Genomic DNA, 24,662 nt, shown 5'->3' on the forward strand with positions numbered 1-24,662 from the left:
AGTTAAAATAGTGGGAAAAGAACACTCGCAGATAGAGCAGCTGAATTGGTGGCAAGCATTCCTTGGTTGTATGGGTAGTCACATTCAATGGGCCTCTTGTGCAGCCCTGGCAATGCTATGAAAAAAGCACATGCTAGTGCCTCCATTCCAACTTCAATCGCGAGTGGGCACTGTAAAATACAGAGAAAGCGCCCCCCCCCCCCCCTCCCGCAAGTATTTTTCAACCTGTTCTCCACTACGGAATTCTACAGCAGCAGTTCTTCAGAAACAAAGTTCTGAGAGTTTTTATATATGCGAAGATTTTTTAGCACTTTTACAATGTGATGCCTTGGGGGCTGCATTCTGAGTTTTCACAAATTGTTTGAACATTTGTAGAACATCTTTTTTGCCTTGTCATAACACCTGAAATTTCACACAAGGATTCTCCTTGGGTGTGTAAAACAGTAAATGCGTGTGTATTCAATACAGCATTTCATTAAAAACACAGGTGTGCATTTTTCTTAAAGGCACTTCTATATTGAATTAGTGTCCGGGTCAAGCAAGAGCCCCCCTTCCAGATCATCTTTCTGCGTCGAGGGGGTGATTTCTCGGGATTTTACAGTAGTATGAAGTTGGAGGTAGTGCTTGGGTTAGTGTGGATCTCTCACTTTAAAGTACTAAGAACTTGGAACCTTGTACCCCTATGCAAAGAGAAGAAACACAGCATACCAAATACGTTTGCAATGTTTCAAGTTTTAGTTCACCATAGTGAAACTCGCATGTCCATCAAACAAGTTGTGTAAATGAGGGCAATCTTCAGCCATGTGTAGCCTTTGAGCTTGTGAGGACACACTTCCCACGTTACCAGTCATGGTCAGCATGGCTATACACTGTTGTCCTTGATGAAAGGGAAACCGTGAACACGTGGACTGCAAGAGACAGTGGGATTGGACGAGTTGGTATAACATCATAAAGGGTGCTTACCAGCGCAAACGACAGGGCAGGAGGAAGACAGGAGAAGAGACGAGACAGAGCGCTGAACTGCCAACAATTTATTTCTTGTGAAGGTATTCGCTTTCATACAGTTACCAGTCGCACTCGTCATGCGCGAAACACAATGAAAATGCATAAGTACATCACATTGACAAGCAAAGGAACAACTTTTCCTTATCGGTGAGCGCGACAGAAGGGGTGCTAACACAAGCATCTTTTAATGAGCAAATCTTTTCTGCCTCTATGATCTCGCATGTGGTACGATCCCTGCATCTAGCAACAATAGAACACTCTGAAAATAAGTTCAGCGCTCTGTCTTGTCTCTTCTCCTGTCCCCTCCTGCCCTGTCATTTGCGCTGGTAAGCACCCTTTACATGGACTGCGCTCAGCGGCGACTGGTTAAGTACCATCAACCTACAGCTGAAGAAAGCGTGCCCGCTTCTGTTTTTATCAGCGCCTATCCAATGGCCATAATTGATTATTTTGTTTGCCAATAGATGCCTTCAAAAGGCGATATGCTTTGTTAAGCGGTTGTTTTGGTTTTTACAATTCAGTTAGTAAATAATGGTAAGAGAGTACCGCCACACAAACTGGACATGTCAATTTTTTTGTTGCAATGAGTGGCTAATGACCCAGTTATCTTGACTGCAAACCTTTTTTAACGGAGCGCACAACAGTTAAATTGTTTAATAGACATTTTCATAGTACTCTGCTCGGGCGTATGAACATTGCCTCACAAGTTACCACAGTGCTGCAGACTTGTGAAACTGCATTATTTTTGTGCTTGTTTGAGAAAAGCAGTGCACGGGCTCATTTAAATGTACATGTAATGTGTGTCTGTTGCAATAAATTGTCCTCTGTGTCACGCTTCCTATCCTGTATCCTCCTAGGATTATACGCATTGAGATGTGATACACCTAACAATACAACTACACTGACTTTCATTTCTCTATGGGCCAGGTGAGTGAGCTGGTCAGCTACTCTACATCATTCTTATTAGTTTTTTTCTTTGGGTGTTGAAAGGACATTAAAGAGCGAAATAATTTTTCGCATACTATTGAAGTATGATTTCATCACATCTCTTACCACGACATAACGCTTTGCAAGTGCAAAACCGTGCAAAGAAAATGTCTCACCAAACACCATGTCATCATTAATTTTGATGGCATTTACTGGGTTCTACATAGCTTATAATCGATAAAAAGGAGGGACATTGTGATCTGTGGGTGTCATAGACCTAGCATATGAAATTTCAGAAAATATCACCGAGCCAATCGCAAAATTGTCAATAATACATTTAAAAACTTTTGACCTCATGCATGGACATTTCTGCACAACTTTCAATAGTGAGACTTCAACTTTTATTTTCTCCACTAATAATGAACTTGGGATAGTGAAACATATGGTATTGGCATTAGAGTTCTCAGAGTGCAGTTTGTCAATCTAAACAAGATCACTGTTTCTCTTCAGTATCCTTGTAAAGCTTTTATAAAATACACAAAAGAAGCTTGTAAATCAAGTGCAAAGCTGCACAGCAAACTGGTGTTGGGAGTACGGAGATTGTACAATGTGATTTCACCCATGTCGCATTGCTGCAGTGAAGGGAACCAAACTGCTTAAGACTACAGCAGCAGAGGCCTATAAATCTCTCCAGAGTTTCCTTCCACAGCTTCAACCACATGGTTTCAATAGTGGCAAAACATGACATTGATTCCGCTTGTTCTTTACAACTATATCGTAAACAGAGACTAACACATGCATTTTTCTTGGTTTGAATGTTGTTTTTTGATCTTTCAGTGGATAAGTTGTCTTGAGGTAACACTGATATTATTGAAAATAGAATCATTTTGAAGAATATATTCAATATCTCTGTAGCTAACCTCCTTTCTGACATGCATTCATGACAATTGCATTAATTGGCATTTGTAAGAAGCTTCACCCTAGCAGTTAATTTACCATGCACCACCCTTTCAGCAAAACTAACTTCTTAGATGTGACGGTATCTATTGAAACATTCTTTAATGTGAGGTATGAAAAAAATACAAATCCTTTGCCAACACCATAAACATATAGCAGGCAATGCCAATCAGAAAAGAAAAATGAACAGGGCAGATGCAAGTGAAATTTTGAGGGGGAAAGATGTGCAGGAGAAGCGGACTCCACCCCCAGTCGAACTGGACAAAAAGAAAAAAAAAGATTTTGGTTTGGTTTACAATGTTGTTCTTGCTGCTAACATGTTTGGCCCAATTTAATCTTCAGTGGTGAATCCTTGTGATGTGCATCTCAATGGGGCTGCCTTGTAGTTCTTTCTTCTACAGACAAATCAAAGTTTACACTCTACATAACGCAAATGAATAGTCAGCTTTAATACGTAGACTACACAAGCCATCATCTATGACACGGCAAAGAAGAAATATTCATCAGACAGGCAAAGCGTTTAAGAAGCATCTGTAGAGACAACAATCACTATGCTCACCAATTAATTAAGCCAAAGGAGACATATGGCGAAATGACCTGCACAACACTCTGAACAAAATCCAAATTGAAGCTTGAAAATGAGGAAATCATCACTAGCTGAACATGTCCCATAGTACAGCCTAACCAGCCGCTAGCCTTTGCAATCAAATACAAAAGTGCATATCCAAACTTAATATCTTTTGCAAGTATTACCCAACATTAACTAGCAACGAGCCGCTTCGAAAAATGTTCCCCGACATGTTAGTCCATGCAAAAGTAAACCCGCATTTTTTTTTTTTTTGTACACATAATACCTAGTTGTCATCTAAGACTTAAGACCTGCAAACACCTTCAAGATTGTGTTAGAACTAAAAGCACTAAAAGTGATTTATGCATAGTATAAAATCTAGTTTTACCTGCATTAGTTCAAAAATTACCACATGATTAAATATACCCACAAACAAGACAACATTTTAACATGGTGCAATAGCACAACTTCGACAGGGACACAGAGTACAAGAAAACACGACACTTGCTTTTCTTGTCCTCTGGGTCCCCTTCGAAGTTGCGCTACTACGCCACATGTTAAAACGATATTTCACTAACTAGTCCAGCTCTCAGCCCTACTGAACAAACAGGACAACCTGTTAACGTTTCATTAAATAGGCATCAAGCAAGCACGGCAAATGACTGGAAGCAATGGTGCAGCAACTTATAGTGGCAGGACATATTTATTTATTTATTTATTAGAATACCCTCAGGGCCCGTAGGGCATTACAGAGATATCTTCAACAATCTTAAACCTTAAATAGAGTAACCAGCTTTTCGAAAAAGAAAAATTGCCGCACCTTATTCACAAGTTTAATACATTTCAGCCAACAAGTATAAAGGTTTCAAAGGGGGCACTTGAATCAATTTGAAATAAGCCATTCTTCAAGGAATTTTTAAGGCTAATTATCTCTACCGTCAGGTGGTGCTTCCTGGAGGCAAAGATAATTAAGCGAAATGTCTTCTTTTCTAACCATCCATGCAGAACACTGGCTCCCTCCTGCCCCTCATTTCTTCCTGTTTCATGGGCTTTGGATTGATTGCCCCTTTTACCCTGGGCAACCCATTACGGGGGATTGGCTTTTAACTCACCCAATTCAGCATGCCCACTTCCCATTTTCATCTCCACGTTTTCGCATGTGGCCTTCCCTGCTTTGTTTAAGTTGGAGAAGAGGGTATGAAGAATATACAAAATGCACTGAAGTAGGCAAGAGATAAATTTTGGCCTTGTTGGTATAACATATGTGAAATGTATTGTGGTCATCTGCTGATTGTTAGCACCAGTGTATCCCACATTTTTTTCATCTTGATAAATTTGCCCAACACAATTCAGATAGGTCGGCAGTTGCAGCTTTGACGAAGTCTGCATGTTGAGACGATGGCCCTAGCGACAACCCGTGTTCACAAATGTTTCATCTCTTAAAGCTTGTCTTCCTCACAACTTCTGTGTTTTTTGGTTTCATAACATGAAACTTCTGATTTTTAAAAGATAATAAATTTGACACTGCCTTGTGTAATCCGTGTTAATTATAGCTTATTTTTGTCTGTATTTTGGTAGATTTTCAATACACCCATTGTGCCCCGCCGCGGTGGTCTAGTGGCTAAGGTACTCGGCTACTGACCCGCAGGTCGCGGGTTCGAATCCCGGCTGCGGCGGCTGCATTTCCGATGGGGGTGGGAATGTTGTAGGCCCGTGTGCTCAGATTTTGGTGCACGTTAAAGAACCCCAGGAGGTCGAAATTTCCGGAGCCCTCCACTACGGCGTCTCTCATAATCATATGGTGGTTTTAGGACGTTAAACCCCACATATCAATCAATCAATACACCCATTGTCTTGGTTTCTTAAGAGCAATCATTTGACTGAGCTACTGAAACAATGATTGCTTTTCTTCGTTTATTTCCTGCTATCTTGCATCTACAGAGTAGTACATATTATACTAAGACTGAAAATATAAAAGAAACAAAAAGAATGATGTTTTTACACTGTAGCACCGAAATTAGGATATTTAGTAATTGCGTCTTTTTATTTTATTCCCTGCATGTCAAGTGCAGGAGGCATGAGTGCTGGCTAACCAATGAAGAGTTCATTCCTGGGCGAAAGTGACAAACATTATTCCCCCCCTTCCCCGCCCCCCCGCCGCCAACGCTAATCAGCAATTTTTTTCAGTGGTTCATAATTTCAAATAGCATAACAATTCGAAATGTGGGCCAAATGTGACGTATTACCCTAATATGTTATGCAGCACTGAGCAGCTGACTTGTCCGTCACTCAGCATTAGCGCAGCCGATTTTACCTGGTTGAAACGCTCCCGCTGTAGATCGGGCACAGCAGAAGAGCGACACGTGATCCTAAAACCAGCAACCTGTTTAAATTACACACACAATAAATGTACATCATGATTACACGTATCGGAACAAGAAAAATACGCAACATACGGCGGAAGTACGGTAAACACTGAAAGTCTTATTTTTATTGTCAAGATCTGTATTAGCCTTTACAATAATCTCATCAGGCATCTGTACAAACCGAGCAACATGCGCAGTGAGAACGTTTTCGAATTGTGATACATTAACACAGAGCGGTATTACCACCACTGCCACGAAATTAATGGTGCAAAAGCGTGTTCACACGGAGATTAGTTAGAGGTTGACAGCTTACCCGTCCTTAACTTAAACTTAAACTCCATGAGTGATTATGAACAAAGTTAGAAAGAAACATAAAATCAGAAGCCTAACCAGGAACGAATCTGCTTGGATACCCAACCCTGAGAGAATGGAATAGAGCCCTACAAAACATGACCAACGAAAAGTAATGCTGCGAAATTGTGGACCCAATCAAAGATGGGGATCTCGTGTTTAAAAGCTTGTGACACTTTCTGCACAATGCCTAACGTACTGGAGAATCAAATGTACAACCTAACTGTAAAAATGCCAATACCAAACAAATACAGAAATAAAAGATGAAATATTTGAAGAATTATACACAGATCAACAGATGTCCCACTGTGGATCATAGTCATGCGCTGTCAAACTGAAAAATCTGCCAAACGGAATACATCCATTTACTTAGCTTGCAGAGACTAATAAAAGGCATTCGACTTTGTAGAGATACCAGCAGTCTTAGAGTAGCTAGTGCATAATGCATGCATGAATACACTAGTCAACATCTCCAGTGAGTCCACAGCATTCAGACGGACAATGAAATTTATTAAAGTCTTGAGGGGCGACTAGAAAAGTCTCTTTATGGGGGAGGAGCTGTCGCAGAGCAGAAAAATTTTATTCGTGAAGTGGATCTGGCAAGGAGACGAAATCTGAGCAATATTTACAGCATGCTTAGCAGCACTATTTGAGCCACCATGTTGATAAAACACACGAATAAACATTTACAAAGAATATCTTGGTACTTACGCTTTTCAAATGACATTTTGCTTTTCAGCAGTGGTGCCGTTGAACTACAATGAACTGAGGGTCTAAACCGAGAAAGTGTTCAAGTAGGGCTACAAATAAATAAGTAAAAGACAAGGATCTAATGTTAGGAGGCCAAACAAGAGAGCGAGAGTTTGCAACGGCACACTAGAATCCTTACAATAAATATGTATTTAAGTCAGATATTCACAGGACACACTACTCATAAAAAGGAAATTCACCAAACAACATGGAAGGGCTAAAGCTTTAATGGCAGACATTCCCAAATCATAAAAGGCAATTTACAACTGTCGCTGAAGCAGAAAGTGTTCAACTACTGTATACTACGAGTACTAACATAGGGTGCAAAAACTTGAATGATAGTAAAAAAAAAAGAAGAAAAAAGTCCAGAACAGACCAAGAACTATGAAAAATAGAAACAGGAAATGTTTAGCATAACATAGAGATATTAAAAAAGCAGAGCTCGATAGAGAACAAACAGGGCTAGATTACATTCTAGCTGACATTAAGAAAAAAGACGTGGACCTGGGCAGGTCAAGCATTGTGAAGGAGAGATAAGTGACTAGTTAGAGAGATTGTGTGGCTACGAAAAGATGGCAAAAATAGCTGAGAACGACAGGAGGCTAGATGGGATTTGCACGCATAAGATTTATTAAGCCTGCACAGGGTTGGGAAAATTATAGGTAACTGCAAGAAGCCTTTGGATAGCATTGGACATAAAAAAAAGGCTGACATACAAAAACAGCATGTGTTATCGAGCTATTGCACATCGCAGGTTGGTTTCAATATTAACAGGTTATTCAACCCACATCGCAGTCCTACGGCTTATGTGTTGTATTTGTACTACCAACTGCTTTTTGACATGTTTCTAGCAACGTTGAAACATATCTGGAACATTTAGCAGAACCATGCACAGCCATGTCCCCGGCTCTGTATAGTGCATCTGCAGCCAGGCTTAATCCGTGGTACCTTGTGGAAGTTGTGGGCTCTGACGTAGTGTTCCCAGGAGCACGTGTGACCTAATAGACATGCAGGGCTGCTTTGCACAAGTGTGGCCATGTTGAAAGGTGTGCCTGTTTAACCGGAGATGCATAGTTCCCCAGAGCGCTTTCAGCACGTGAATTCTGAGAGATGACGAGTTTCGACTGATAACACATGCCTGACTATGCACTTGTTATTGTGTCTGGTCAAGTATGATACGGTTGGCATTGCAAAACTTCTTTAGCACCAACCACTCCAGTTAAAAACTAAAGCACATTGCACAAAGGAGGTAAATAAGTAAGCGCGCCTGCCACCACAATTCACATTTTAAAATTTTACATATTTGCTAACACAACCAAATGAAGGCATGACTTCTCTGAAAGGCCATGTTCTACAAGAAGTGAGTGCTCTTTTTGGGGAAGTCACACTTTCATTTGGTCATGTTACGAAGGTATGTGAAATCATGATTTGTGGCAGCAGGTGTGCTTTCTTTACCTGCTTCGTTCACTTTGCTTTAGTATGGACCTGGAGTGGCTGGCACTGAAAAAGTTTCGTGATGCCAAGCGTTCAGCAGCCCACATCACTGAGGCAAACTGGAACCTAAAGATGAGGCATGCCCGCTGTTTCATACTGAAGAAGCCTGCTCGCACGACCTGGAAAAGCCTCACTGGGCTGGGAAGTGTTCACATTGCAGAAAGTGTACGCTATGTACCTAGCAAAGTTCCAAAATTTAGCCATGAACCTCTGTTGCTGGCTCACTAATTACTGGCATTTCACCGACGAGTTGCTGCAAAAGTCGAAGTTAGGGACTATTGCTTACAAGACAATGTCTAAGCTCTAGCAAGAACAGGGGAAAAATGCCCTTCGTCAGAAGGATACGTTGGTGGGTGTTGTCATTCTTCAAGTGCAACAATTTGTGCCCATTTTAAGTGGATAAAAGTAGTGGCTCCGTAGTAATAGATGTAGATTTGTGTAACTTCAAGGCAAGACAAGCAGTCTACATGAACTTCTTCAAGTTAAATGTCATCGAAACAAGAGTTTTGAAAAGCAAGGCAGTGGCTCTGAGTAAGCACTTGGAACTTGCACGACTATCAGAGTCTATTGCATACTGCATCTAGCAAAAAAAACACCGTTTCTGTGTTTTTTACGGCCCCGACGCATAAGCCGGGTGTTTCATTCAGGACAATTGTGAGTGATTGAGGTATCTGGCAGAACAGGTTATATTCATCAGGTGTTAACATAGCAGATATCACCCTTTCTCAACTTCGCCAATATCTTATTAACACTCCTGACAATTAAGACCTTATCTTCAAAGTTCGTAGATAACAATTAGGGAAAACAATAAACAAAAACACAAAGGATGAAAATGCAGTCACCGCTGCATGTAAATAATATGTTTAATGTATTCGTGCTTTACATATTGCGACTTTTGATTTATATTACTATATATGTTTATTGCACTGTGTCTGTGTGGGGTTTTTTTTTTTTTTTTTTTTTTTTTCTTTTTTAGTTTGAAGGCTTTATCAATTCTAATTTTGTTAATGTTATGTATTCTTGTCAGCTGTGGTGTTCTGTTGCCGCCACCGCCACTGCCTTATGTACATTGGGGGGTGAGAACTTAGTCAAGCGGATAATCGCTTTTATTCTCACCCCCTCCATCAACTGTGTATTGGTGGAAATAAAAACCATTATTATTATTATTATTATTATTAACATGATTAGTCGGTTTTTAATGAAGCCGCTAGACTCGGCTGTCATGAGAGACCAATTTTGAACTGAGAATTTCCCATGTATCATCCACTTTCTTCAAAGAATCCTTCGATGGGTACTTGTTCTTGGTAGATGTTGAAGACTTATTTTACACGGTGAATTGTTTTTCTACATAAGAAGTTGCACAGATGAGAGTGGTGTGGTTGCTTTCAGAAATGCCGCGGGGATGGCAGTATAAGCTTTTATGGCCCTTCTCAAGTTTTAAGTTAAAGGTAGCTCGTATGTTGCTCCTGTGTTGTGCAATTTCTTATGCTTGACCGTAACCGCTTTTATTACGTTCTACAAACATTTTAATTAGTGGGAGGTTTTGGAAGTTCTTATGCATGCGATAATTTTTTATTATTTTAAAGCAACTAACCACCGTCACATATTAGCACATTGTTAACAATGTTCTATCAGGCTTTCCCAGACTGAAAAAGGATTGGTGTTGACACATGAGTTGAAGGCTTGTGGCTTTTCGCAGTTTTTGACTTAGCGCATTACTTTGCAGAGTAGTCACAGCTGTTGGCTTTTTTGTCTAGGTGTGCTGAAAAATCGCTTTCATACGAGTTGACGCATTCCGAAACTGTGAAAAGAGCCGTAGCTGAACAATGCCCAGGGTCGTCCTCACACGTTATACACAAGACTTTTCTAAACCAATTGGACAGGTTGTCTGTGGTTGGTTTCCTTCACATGCTCCTTAACGCTGTAGCTGAGTTGCTCCACTAGACTATCAGGAGAAAACACCACGGTACTGGGGTAGAGCAAGAGCGCAGAACAGCAAGACCTGAGGTTGTACCGTGTATGCACCGAGCTGGACACAACCTAAAAATTTCACAAACAGAGATGGCATGCCGATTCTTTTTTCTGCGCCACGAAAATCATCTCAGCTTTCTCATGTATACTATCTGATGGAAGCAACAAAGGTGGGTACAGTAAAAGGCACACCAATCATACACAAAATGTGCAACGTGGTCGTTTTTCCCACTATCCTACGGCAAAAGATGAACGAAAATATGCGTGAATGAGCATGCACAGAAACATGAGCTTTCTATAAAAGATAAAGATGGGGCACTTTGCTGACGCATAGCGATTCTCATAAGTGTGAGCCATACCTGGATAATGTTTGGATTATTGGCAGAAGCAGAACACAACTACTCGAGAATGCACGGACGCATTCTGTATAAAATCACGAGGTTCTTTAGATATCAGTATTACTTTGTCTTTCTGGTAGGCAGAGAACAAGTTCACAGATTGTGATTAGTTAGTATGCTCTCAATGTGAGCCTAGCTTACTACGTGCACCTATAATTTTTTAAGCAGGATATGATGAATAAACTGTCGAAACTTTGAGCTCCCCAAGACCCCTTTTCTCATTACTTTGTCATTTAGAACAGCCATATCTTTGTGGCTTCTAGAAGAACATGTACCGATTTAGAATAGCAAAAAGTACTTCAAGCCTGACATTTGTGTCTTAATAATACGTAGGGGCAAATTTGAAATAGAAGAGGGACACCACGTTTGGGTGATGCCGACCAGGGAGACATGTGGCTATGACAAGTTACCGATATGCAATGACAAGGGGAATGAATGCAGTGATTGTGCGAGCATTCCAAGCTAGAAAAAGGCTAGCAGTGACCAGTGCCTTCTGTCACACAAGCCATGAAATAACAAAAGCAACCACCGTCACCTCTGCCATCATCTAAAATGTAAGAGCACTGCCAAAGGCTGCATTCATTGTTCTTCTGCACAGGCTTACGGCACGCAGCTCCATAAAAGTAAACCGAGGGCACATAAATGCTTCAATGTGGTAGTGTCAGAGCGCATACTCAAATCTGTTGCAGCAAAATTATAAAACAAAATCACTGCTTTTTTACATAGCCGCTTTAAAAAAACTTTAAATCGGTCTGAAGACGTTACAATCTAGATATTTGCTGGTGACTGGAAATTCTTCGTTAGATTAAAGACTTCGAAAGATGGTTTTACTTGATAGAGTTTTATTAGTATTTATTAGTAAAAATTACACATTGGGGAGCCACAAAAATTTTGTAAACGGGGAGTGGGTGCTGGAGACGATGTTTTGACAAGTGGACTTGTCTTTTACAAGGATCAACAAAATTTTTTTAAAAATTCGCTCAATACAATAAGCATATTACTTTATCATTGTGCCTATCCCAAGAAATGAAGTTATTTATAATATAGAGGAGCCGAGAAATGTAACTTCATGCTATATAATATTGCACACACGCACCGACGAAGACCAAAAGCTTTTATGGTGCACTGCTACTAAGCGGGGACAAATGTGCTAATCTGATAGTGAAGTAAGTATCACATCCTTTTGATTAAAAAATAACACGCAGAAAAACTAGTCACAAGACCCAAAAAGACATTGTACTTCCTAAAGAATGAAATGTCCTTCAATTTTCCATGTGATACTTGATTTAGCAAGACCGAACACATACATGTGCTTGAACGTATACATAGTGTTCATGTGATGTCACTTCCGCCAATGTCGCCATCTCCCGCCATGCCCGGGTACCTCGATGGGTACCTACAGCAGTTAGCGTGCTGCAGCGCGGTTTCTTGAGGGCTCGTCATCTGTTGCTGTGCGCGATGTTTGAAGAGAAGCCGTGCACTTTTTCATTGTCATGCTTTAATGAGCTCATCGGGTCAGGAAGGCCTCGCTAGTTCACTCGATACAAGACTGGCAAATCAAAACGTGTGACACGTATACCAGCCACCGCGTACACCAGCTGCCCGCCACGATATACGAGGGCCCATTATCTCGCTGTCACTACCAATTGCATGGTCTAAGAACAAGTGAAAGCTCAAGGTCTCTCGAGCCGTAATTTTAAAGTGCATGAGCGAAGCGCACAGCTCCCATCTAAAATGGGTCATCGTGCAGAGCTAGGCAAGTTTACAGGACATATATTATTAACAACAATTTTAATATATTGCTAAGGCCCACACAACCAAAGCGGCAGTACGGCTCCCGAGTGTTTTAAGCATTGCTGATGTTAAGTGTCTTTGATTGAATTTGTGGAAACAACCAAGGAATATATTATGCAAGGTAGACTTCGCGAGGTGCGTGCCGCGCTGATGCCGGTCACTTTCTTTCGCGTATGTTATGACTCATTTCTTACCTTGTATATTACTTTTGTTGTTGTACGCTAATATTCAGTCTCGAAAAATGATGCAGACCGTTTTAGGGAATCAATCAACCAATTTTTAAAAAACCTGACCCCCCAACTAGAACCGATCGGCTATACTTCAAATCGCAGGTGAACGAATAGCGTTTCACATCCATTTCCAGTTTGTTTGAATGTAATACCCGAATTTCTGCGATCGCCTTTACAATTTTCAACGCCACCCTGACACGCTGATTGTGCACGCAGCGGTCGCGGACAAGTTTGTATATACAGTACCTATCTCTGTTTGCAGGTACGTGCTTGGATATAGCACTTACCCGTAATGAAGTTACACCTGAAGATGCAAATATCACCGGTTCTTCAAGTCGTTTTTGTTAATATGTGCCAGCCAAACATGCCAGTGCTTTTTAGAAAATCGCAATGTGCGTTCTCAATTTTAGGTAATAACTTTCAGCAAAGAGAACACCCTGACACTCTTCTCGCTCTTCGCGGACTGTTATATCAACTTGCCTCACCAGCAGCTGATAATTGATTCAACTTGCAACGTTAGGCAAGACTGAACGGCCGCATGCACGAGGAAACAACACGGCAGCGGTGGGCCACGGAGTGGACCAGTAGGTATCCAGGCATGTTGGTGGCGCATTTCGGAAGTGACGAATCGGCGCTGCGTGAGGCACGGGCACACCATGTATTGTAACACAGGGCAGGACTACATGGACAGTAGAGAAGGGACAAATCGCTCTTGTGCCCGCATAGTCGTGTGCTGGGTTAAAATATGTTAAAGTATATACTGTCCCCAACTGGTCCAGCTTTCAGTCCTTCAGTGTACATGTGCTTATTTGCCGACATCCCATTATTACAGAACTAGCTACCCAGTATGATGCACCTTTTCTGCATAATTTTGATAGGATAGCTTTGTATATATAGTAAACTGTTTTTCTTGCATGCTCGTCTACTGACGCAACCAGCAGCCAAGTAGCTAGAGACCACAAGAGCGTACAGAAAGGGTTTGAGCATTCGCACGTGCGATCATACCGGTGTCACACGGGCACTTTTGATTGCAATCAGCTAGGGCGTCTGCGCCAAACTCGATCCGGCGCAGCAGCGACAGACCTGTCGATCTCGATCAAATGTATTCGAGTGACACCAGTATTAGTCACCGCTAACTGCCCAAACTAATCGGATCAAATACGGTGCAGCCGTCATCTAACTGCGATATAAAAGGGTACGACATAGGAAACAAGAACCCATGTGAAAATCTCTTTCGGAAGATTGTCTGCGCAAACATGATCACGCTTACACGGGTGTAATTCAACTTTACCGCTGGCATGAACCAGCCAACACTAAGGTATCATCAAATGTGCAGGGAACTAAATTTGTCAAACCAACCACCACACAGCACACACAAGACAGCCAGCACTTGAGCATATCACATCGACGCAGGATGTTGGTCATTCAACGCTACTGCTTGCACGAAACACCCACGGCGCTTGATCTGCCCCCTCTGAAGGATCGGTCGGCCGAGAATCACTGCCACATCACCATACTGACAAAGAATAATACTGCAATCCATACACACCGCCGCACAACACCAAAATTAAGCTCGATCAAACTAGAGGAAGGGCTGACTGTCGACATTGGCACACCACTAGAGACTAAAGCGCCTAGGGATGTTCGCGCGATTTGGGTGCCTCGGCAGCGCGCGGTCACCAAAAAAGCACCTAGGGCAACCACTCGTAAGGTTCGTGCCATGACTCGCCGTGGCGCTGCAGTCACTGTCTGCAACGGTGCTGGAATGTAATGTCGCGGGCGGGCGATGACTAAGGAGGCTAGGAAAACCACAGGTAGGGTGGCTAGATGTGGAGGTGTGAAAAGCGGCTGCTGAAACCGGTCCCCAAAGCGCGCCGATGCCGCTTGGAGCGCTGCACGCAGAGGCGCGGGTATCCAAGCCTGCAGAGGTAAAACGGGGGCTTATGCAGGGGTGTCCCCTGTAACCCTTATTATTCATGATGTACCTACAAGGATTAGAGGCCAAATTAGAGGGAAGTGGACTGGGCTTCAACCTCTCTTTAGTGAAACAAGGAAAACTTATTGATCAGGCACTACCAGCGTTAATGTACGCAGATGATATAGTGCTAATGACCAACAACAAGGAAGATTCGCAGAGAATGATGGACATCTGCGGTAATGAGGGAGATAGGTTAGATTTTAGATTCAGTAAGGAAAAATCAGCAGTCATGATTTTCAATGACAACGAAGGTAGTGAGCTTAGAATACAGGAGGTCACGCTAGAGATAACAGATAAATACAAATATCTGGGCGTACGGATAAGCAATGGGACCGAGTACCTAAGGGAACACGAAATATACGTGACGACTAAGGGTAACAGGAACGCAGCAGTGATGAAAAATAGGGCAATGTGGAATTACAATAGGTATGATTTTGTGAGAGGAATATGGAAAGGGGTCATGGTTCCTGGGCTGACGTTCAGCAATGCGGTCTTGTGCATGAGATCAGAAGTTCAAGCAAGATTAGAAATTAAGCAACGTGGAATAGGTAGGCTTGCTTTAGGAGCTCACGGGAATACACCAACTCAGGGAGTACAAGGTAATATGGGATGGACATCATTTGAGGGCCGGGAAAGCTAGCAGCAAAATAACATTTGAGAAGCGATTGAGAGAAATGGGGGAGGAGCGTTGGGCTAGGAAGGTTTTCACCTACTTGTACATGAAGAATGTCGATACAAAATGGAGGAAGCAAACCAGGAAATTGACTGGTAAATACTTAGGAAACAGCAGGTGGCCAAACCAAAAAGAACTATCTGTTAAGAAGAAAGTGAAGGAAACGGAGACTGACATATGGACAATGGGCATGTTTAAGAAGTCCGCACTAGAGATCTATCGAACTTTTAAGCAGGAAATTGCCAAGGAAAGGATCTATGATAATACTCGGGGTAGTGCTCTACTGTTTGAGGCCAGGACGGGAGTACTGCGAACCAAGATATATCGAGCCAAATACGAAGGGGTAGACACAGTGTGCAGTGCGTGTGGAGAGGAAGAAGAAACTGCCGAACACTTGATAATGTTCTGTAAAGGGCTTCACCCTATTGTTCAGGATGATGGCGCATGAGTTTTTTAAAGCACTGGAGTTTAGGGACCAGGAGAGCAAAATAGACTTTAAGCGGGTAGACTTAACTAGAAGAAGGTTATCTGATTAGCGGCTAAAGACAAGGCACGAGTGAAAATTAAACTCTTCACTGCAAAGTACGAATCCTCAAACTCACTTTTTAAAGAAAAAAAAAATCTAGTTTTTGGTTCATTAAGTATTACGGCTTGGTGGCGCTAGCCACCGCCCGATCCAAAGGGTACAGCCATATCCATCCATCCATCCATTGGGTACCCTTGCGCAGGCGACATACGAATGAGTGCGCGCTGCTCTCCGCAGAAATCTTTCTCACGCAGTTAGACACAGGCTCGTAGGGGGGGGGGGAGGGGCTAGGGGCCCCTTTTGGCCCTTGTTTTCAGCAAGTGCCCCCCCCCCAAAAAAAAGTTCCTTCATCCACGAGCAGAAACGTCGGTACAAGAGCCTCGTTTTGCTGCTCCGCCGCAAACGCATAATCTTGTGCGAGTCGCAGCTTCACTTCTCACTTGGCATTCGATTATCGGTTCCCGAACGTAGACGCTTTAGCAGCCTGCAATTGCTCGTTAACTTAGACGAGTAACGCTATAAGAGCTCTAAAACTTGCATATGCCGCGAAGCCTGTGACTCGAGAGATTGTCTCCAGCTGCAGAAATAGAGGAGACACTTTTTTAACAAAAACATAACTTTATTTTCATGCATGCCAAGGTATTCATGCTCTGCCACTAGAGTACACATGGCTTAACCCTCTGCCCTTTCTTTTCGTCTTCTTTTTGGTTCATGCCTTTAAAAAAAAGTGGACACGAGTGAGGCAATAAAATCGCACCACACTTTTGCTTTGGGCAGCCAATTTGTTGCGTCTCACCAATCCCCTTCAGCATCTCTGTGGCCGACTTGGTGTGAAGACGTGCTGAGCTCAAGAAAAAAGTGATTTTGTCCTCAAGGTTCAGGATGACGGTATAAAGGGAATTCGACGAATACAAAAGTCCACCGAAATGCTACAGCTTGCTTGCCTGGGCTGGGAGATTTCCTGGCACATTTTCTCTCGAGACAAGACAGGCGTTCTTGCGCTCATCACAATTATTGCTAAGTATATGCTTTCTCGCAATGTAGCCTGCGACATAATATACAAGGCGGGAGTCACTTCGCTCAGCAGTGTACGATGCATGATCTATCGACACTTCTACAGCATCAGATGAAAGAAAGTCTTTCGTTGTCTTCTTCGCCATCTTTCGTTTCATGCATCATTTCTTCTACGGACAAAAGAGACTCCACCACTCCGTCAGCCACGTTGCCGCCCTTGGGACTCGTCACCAGGCTACAGAAGCTTAGGCATCTATAAATAAACTATGCATAACTTACCCACAACAGCAGTCAAATGTAGTGAGATATGTAACATGTTTATACGACAGGCAACGTTACGTGTGAAAATTGATATTAATATACCTCATGATGACAACAAAGTGTGCAGGGGTGGGGTGATCATTGCCACCGCCTGCCTGCCGCACAATTCCAAAACAGCGCTCAAGGCAGTCTTGGCTTAGGCGAGCTGTCATAATGTATTTGAAATGAACTTCCTCAGTCAGGTACTTCAGGAGGTGCTTCGTACTTTGCAAGGTCACACGCAATCCCACCGCGGTTCTTTTGCTTAAAAAGCCAAGTCCTTTTGCATGAGCTTCCCACAAATCAAGGAACTTGAGTGCCTGGTCTAGCACAGCTTCCTTTCGGCTATGAAGTCTGAAACAAGGTGCATGAAGCGTAGAAAAATTGATGCCTGGCCAAATTATTGCCAGGGCAAATATTTCACTCTTACCGTAAAGCTTCTGCTGGGAACCTGGACCTCATTACCTCGATCAATTCCGCCATGGGACCAATGACGGGTCTTGTTGGCCCAACATTTGCGTATCGAGCCTCGATATGATCTTTGTGGAAATCCATACATCGAGTAACTTGCGGACTGAAAACATGAAATGTCAAGTCCACTCGCATTTTCTCAAATCCATTTGGGAAGATATGCGATCGAGCCAGCTTCGGTGCCACTTTCAAGGTGATGGCACTGTTGTCAAGCTTCCACATGGTTGACACATGCTCCCAGTGAGCGTGTAAAATTTGCACGTTGCATCAGGAACTGTTAAGCATTAACATTAGCGGTGAGCAGTACGTATCACGTATACAAATTCCACAGAATTATCAGAGCAAGCCTACCCGTCCGTTATGGGTGTTGAAGCCGTGCTTCATCATTGTGTTTCTCACACATTTCATCAGGTGAGGGAAATCCGAAATAAAGTACAAAAATCTGTGTTTGTCGCACGGATGAACGACTATGCACTGAATGTGATTTAGGGTGGCGCGTATTCCAAGGATGTTCCACATGGATCTCTTCCAGGGTGCACTGTCAAAGCAAATGTAATCCAAGTAGAGGCCGATTTGCTCGCATAGAATTGTTGCCTCTATTAAAATTTTTGTCAGTAGCCTGGCTTTCACGTTCCCACTGGACGAAAATACACCTGAAGAGAAACAGAACATTACTAGATGTTTTGAAAAATGTGCTTCGGCAGTACTAGAAATTATTACCAATGATCTGGGTCCATTTCCCCACAAATGGCTGGAACATTATGACCAGCCCATGGTCAGCCTTTTTCTGTCTTTCAGTGGCATCGGTGAACTTGCCAAGGTCTACGAAACCTTCAATATAGGTGGACGACTTCATGTCCAGATGCGCAGAGAGATTCATCTCGTCCACTACTATGCCTCCATGCCTCTTCATTTCGTCCAGGTCTATAACTTTGCCTTAAGACAGCTGAGGAGTTTAGTATTAAACCCATAAGCAGCAGTGAATCCCTGTGAACAAAATAACATTAGGAACACTCTCTATTGCACACCATATACAGTCACATACCTTGATGTATTTTTGGAGGCAAGCACGACTTGGCAGTACAAGAATTTTGTGGGCTCTGAGATGTTCATACAGTCGTGCATTTTTCATTCTGAGGATGATACTCTCAAGCAGTCATTCTTTATTGTAGCAATATCCCCGCAGTGACCTCCGTTTAGCAACGTCAAAACAAGCCTTCATCGCAGCTTGTTGCTTTTCTGGAAGAAGTTTTAGCTGAAAGAAAAAGCTATTTGTTATGAATCTATTACAACTAAATGGGAGAATGTACCGTTTCCTCAAACACAGATGCACTAATTTGTGAAGTCTTTTCTCGCATCTTCTTCAGGGCATCCTGCAAGGTAAGTAGCATCATTTTCTTTTTCTTCAATGTACGAACTGCCCATTTGAGTCGTTGCACAGCTGTTCTTGCAAGTGGTCACCTAATCTTTTTTTTTTCAGGCGGAGAAGACGAGCCTTCAGAAGGTTTCTGCATTTCCTGCAGGCAGTGCAACGTCCGGATGAGCCATCTGTAAAGTGTACCATAATTGGTGAATAAGTTTAGCCAAAGCAGGCGCAGGTATCTTTAAGGTTAGGGCAATAAGGGTATTTAATAATACCTTGTAGCGAGGACAATGCAGACCCATTGCAAGAAACGGAGAAGACGTGGTTTTGAGATAGCTTCGTCATGCTTTCCAAATTCAACGGTTGGAACTCTCCCATTTTTCCGATTCCTATGCAGGGTGTCAATGTATCTGCGTACATGAGGAGATCCTGTGCTTGGCTCTGTGTCTGAAAGTCACTTTTTTTCGAATAGGAGCCCATTCAGGGAGATGCTGCACTGTGCAGCTGCTCCTACCTCGATTTCAAAGAAGACTATCTTGTTGTGAACAACAGGAGGTGTTGCATCCCTATCCAATTTAGCGGTCTGGTAGGATAATGCGTTCGTTTGCTCGAACGTCTGCATCGACCACAGCCCGCTAGGACGGCGAATCACTGCGCTTAATGAATGCAGCTGTTCGGTCAACATGATGCTCTGTTCTGAAATGACCACGTCATTTGCTTCTGCAGTGTCGTGGTTCACGCTCCTTCGTTTATCTGGAACAGCACTTTCCGTCATGCTTTTCCGTCTCTTTCTCTCCTTGGGCAGGGCTTTCGTCAAGCATTTGGGCAAATTTCGGAAGATCGGTAGAGCGCGTGGCACGCATACGTGTTCCCCGTTCATCTCATGTTTGAACGCCCGCACAATAAACCTATCAAGAAAAAGACAGCAAATTGGTTATGTTGCAATGCAACATGCGACACGAGGGACGCAAGTAAGCAAAATTAGTCATCTGTTCAAGAATGCGAACACTAAGCTTGTTTTACACGTTTTACACATACTTTGGGTCGAAGTGCTTCTCGCACACGGCGGAGTTCTCGTCAAGCGACTTGTTCGTTCTTGGAATGGCGCGCGTCCATTTTTCGAACAGCTCCTTACACGTGGGAGCCCGAAAAGGGAAACCTTCTTTGCTGACAATTTATAAAACCCAGTGTTGCACCCAGGCGCAAAGCACCAACGCTGGGTCTTCTTTTTTACTGTTAACATCCTCGGGCATTTCAGAGGGACCTAGCGCAAACACCGACTGATGGCATACTTGCAATGTAGCGACTGCTTGCGAAGAAAATCCCAGCGTACCTGTAGCAAACACAGGGAAGTGCGCCGCTCCCTACCCGCGCCGCTGTCATCTGCACCCCTTGCGGCATCGGCGCGCCGAGTGACCCTCTCTGACAAGCGAAAACCGCCCTGCTCATCACAGCTCACCATTCTAGCCACAATATCACGGGCGAGAGTGAGCTGCGGCAAGGCAAGGTTCTGTTTGGCGTTGCATAAGTTGTTGCCAGACTTGAAAAGTCAGTGTTGCCAGACTTGAAAGGTCAGTGTTGCCAGACTGCTGCCAAATTCGGTAGAGAAATTTGTTTTTGTAGTTGTGGCTTCTCCGCATGGATTCGGTGTCGTCCGCGGTGCATTTTGCGAGTGCATGAGCGACGCTGGTCGTTTTAATTAACAAAATAAACCGCGCCTTGCAGACATTGGGACACGTTCTCTGGCTGTGTGCACTGCTGTGCAATTAAGAGATCGCGTCACAGAGTTAGGGAAGAATCAACGATTATCTAACTCTGAGATGCAATCTCTGCCGACAAGCCGCCGTCGCTTGCAGGACCCCATTCACAATAAACACAAACGACCAAAATTTCAAATAATTAATGCTTATGGGGGGTCCCATTTACAGGTACGCGCGATTCGCGCCTAATTCGCTCCAACTGCGTCAATAAAGCAGCCTTCCAGTAGCATATCCGACGTACCCGATTAGCCAGCCTTGGCACATTTATTCGTCGCATTACACGAGTCCGAACGATATGTCTTGTGCTGACAGAGCTAGGGAAAGCGTAGCGTTCCCGTCGTTACACGCGGCACGATCAGCTGTAAAAAAAAAAAAAAAAAACGGGGGGGGGGGGGGGGCAGTGCACTGCCTGCTGCGGGTCTATTCAGTTTCACCCATCGTTCCTAATACTGTGTTGCGATCTCTTAATTCCACAGCTGCACACACAGCAAGAGAACGCGCCCCGACTTCTGGAACGCGCAGTTCATTGCGTTAATTACCTCGCACACGCACTCGCGCACAAGTTCATCGCACTCGCGAAATGCACGGCGGACGACGCGTCGATGATTCCCTAACTCTGAGACACAATCTCTCAATTGCGCAGCAGCGCACATAGCAAGAGAACACGCCCGGACTTCTGGAACGCTCGTTTTATGTTTGTTTTGTTAATTAAAATGGCCAACGTAGCTCACGCACTCGCACAATGCACCGCGGACGACAGCAAACCCTCACGGAGAAGCCCCAACTACAGGGGCAAATTTCTTTGCTAAATTTGGTAGCAGTTTGGCAACAACCACCCCAAAGTCAGGCAACTGATTCATGCAATGCGAAACAGAACCTTGCCCTGGTGCAGTGTGAAGAATGCAAGCGCTGGTGCTACTTGGACGAAACAGAATTCTCGAGTTTGGCCGACGCGCACAAGGCGAGCTTCGTGTACAGGCTATGCGAGGCACTGAAGGCAGCCATGCAGCGCATGGAGGCTAGCATCAAGGGGCTTCAGGGGGAGCTTAGGGCGGAACGGCAACAGAGAATATAACTCCAAAAACAGCTTGGAGCGTCACGTGAGCGGGAGGAGGCTACCGCCAGCCTATTAGAGCAAATGAAGGGTTACCTTCGAAAAGAACGAGAAGGGTTGACCGATGTCGAGCAGCGGGTAAAGAAGTTAATGGCGCTTTGCCCCGGCCACAAGCGGTGTCAGACGGAAGGCGTGAGTAGCGAAGAAGGTGACAGGTGGGAAGGAACAGGCGAGAAGGAAGTTCAGGGGGCCACAGTGTCTGGCCACAGCACGGAGGCTCCAAAAACATACAGCTCGGTGGTGCGGCAGTCTTCGAGCAGGGCAGAAATACAAGACAGAGGGCAGAGAGAAACAGGTGAAGCAAACAGGAAGCCAGCAATTGGAGCGTAGAAGGGTCCTGGTGGTGGGGGCTCCAACGTGGCCAGGGTTAGGGACGGTCTCTTCAAGACAGAGAAGGAAAATGGGAGAGTCAGGGTGGAGGCCCAGTCAGGGAAGAGCATGGTAGATGCACTGGCCAAAGCTCTAGAGATTGAAGAGAACAGCATGGAGGGTGAAAATCTCGTCATTATGCTGGGCTCAATGATGTGTTGAAGGGCAAGAATCAGAACCTTCAGAGACAGTTAAAGGATGGGATGCATAAGCTCCGAGAAGCCTCTGGGAGTGTGCATGTGACCATATGCACAGTCCCAAAGGTCTGGGGGCAGTCTCGTGGGATTGAAAGGAGGGTAGCGGAGGCCAACTATGTGATCAGGGTTATGAGCTGGCAACTCGATTACAGCGTAATGGAGGTGAACCAAGACGTGTACGAGCCTGGCGCTCGCCCATTTGCACAGGATGGCATTCACTACAGTGGAGCGACGGGCAGGAGGGTCGGTAATAGAATGGGTCGTCAAGCCACAGCTTTTTTAGGGGGACCCAGAGCCCTGAGGCCAACAGTGATTGATTGATATGTGAGGTTTAACGTCCCAAAACCACTATATGATTATGAGAGACGCCGTAGTGGAGGGCTCCGGAAATTTAGACCACCTGGGGTTCTTTAATGTGCACCCAAATCTGAGCACACGGGCCTACAACATTTCCACCTCCATCGGAAATGCAGCCGCCGCAGCCGGGATACGAACCCGCGCCCTGCAGGTCAGCAGCCGAGTACCTTTGCCACTAGACCACCGCGGCGGGGCAAGAGGCCAACAGTGTAGCCAAAGACAGTTCTAAAGGGGCACAAATATTCAAGCCACATGTAGTCCATGGGAGAAGAAATTGAGGTAAGCACAAGGGCCGAGCTAAGTCAGACGTAGGTTATAGTAACATGCAGGGTGGCAGGAATAGGCTAAAGTGGAAAGAGATAGAAGAGCAGTTGAGGCAGAAGGAGCTGATGGTATATGGTGTTGTGGAGACACATCTTCGGGACATGGAGCAACCACCTTGCAATCCGGACTATGTATGGGAATAATGCAAAAGAACAGAAGGCAGCTAAAAGGGGCGCGGAATTGGTGCATTCATACATAAAAGTATGGGTTGGCAAAGAGTCAAGCAGGGATGCATGGAACATTTATGGTTAAGAAGGGAAGCAGCTGGGCAGATGACACTCCTTGGTATGGTGTACTTGTGGACGGAAACAAAGGCCAGAGAGGAAAACCAGGCAATGGTGGAGTGTATATCAAAGGACATTGAGGAATTGGGAGGAGAGTGTGAGATAATTATACTAGGAGACATGAATGCACACATAAAAGATATAGATGGGTATACTAACCCAACAGGCAAATTGATCATGGTTATGTGTGAAACCAATGATTTAATCATTTGCAACAGTACTGAGAAGTGTGAAGGGCAAATAACGTGGGAGGTAGGAAGGCTGCAGTCGACGATAGATTATGCACTAATGTAACATAGGATGTATGATAGGTTCAGGCGAATGCACATAGATGAATGTGGCTCCAGAAGTCTAGGTAGTGATCACAAACACATCAAGCTAAGTTTTGGATGAGCAGCGAAAGTGGGAAGGAGACAAAATGAGCAACTACAGGAAAATTTTCATTCAGAAAGGCAAATAGAAATTGCTTCAAAACAAATTGACAAAGTAATCACTGAGGATAACAAAACACTGTGGACATACACAAATCTAATCAGACTGTTAGGGCTAGAGCTGGCTAAGGCACGTGACAAGTCACCACGGAAAAGAAGACACAAGCCCAATAGTTGGTGGAAAGAGGAAGAAATGAGACAAGCCTAGAACAGAGGTTTATAACTACAGCTCAAGGTGCTAGGCTAGAAGGGGACGAAGCTCTTGAATAAATACGAACAATGGTGACAGAAAAATTTCAACAAAGTGCCTTATACACCACAATAGACAAGGATGGATCAATGGCGAAACGAAAGCGGGGAAGGGCTGAGAAGAGGGTTCCTAATGGTACATCAACAGGCCCAGATAGCATTCCAATTATGCTGATAAAGACATTGGGTCCGCAGTCTAAACAGATTTTGAGAGAGGCAGTGAGCAAAGTAATAATCGATGGAGAAGTTCACGATTGGTGGAAACTTACCAGGATGAGCATGATCTATAAAGGAAAAGGGGACAAAGCTGACAAACAACTACCGTCCTATAACAGTGACATCAGTGGTCTACAGGCTGGCGATGCAGATTACAAAGGAAAGACTGCAGGCATGGATAGAGGATGAGGGGGTGCTGGGGAAACTGCAGAATGGGTTTCGGAA

General features: G+C 43.9%; 1 protein-coding gene and 1 long non-coding RNA gene across 3 annotated transcripts in view; both read right to left on the reverse strand.

Annotated features, from left to right (window-relative positions):
• LOC119168190 (sphingosine-1-phosphate phosphatase 2) overlaps window positions 1-24,662 on the reverse strand; it is a 325,637-nt gene that overhangs the window by 439 nt on the left and 300,536 nt on the right. The window lies entirely within an intron of this gene.
• On the reverse strand, window positions 713-21,257 carry LOC142783851 (uncharacterized). The gene is made up of 2 exons (XR_012888523.1): window positions 18,819-21,257; window positions 713-18,760 (listed from the first exon to the last, which is right to left on the reverse strand). It is a non-coding gene; the product is annotated as an uncharacterized LOC142783851 (long non-coding RNA).

The sequence above is a fragment of the Rhipicephalus microplus genome, unplaced genomic scaffold (assembly GCF_043290135.1).
Source record: "Rhipicephalus microplus isolate Deutch F79 unplaced genomic scaffold, USDA_Rmic scaffold_12, whole genome shotgun sequence".
In the NCBI taxonomy this organism is placed as follows: Eukaryota; Metazoa; Arthropoda; class Arachnida; order Ixodida; family Ixodidae; genus Rhipicephalus; species Rhipicephalus microplus.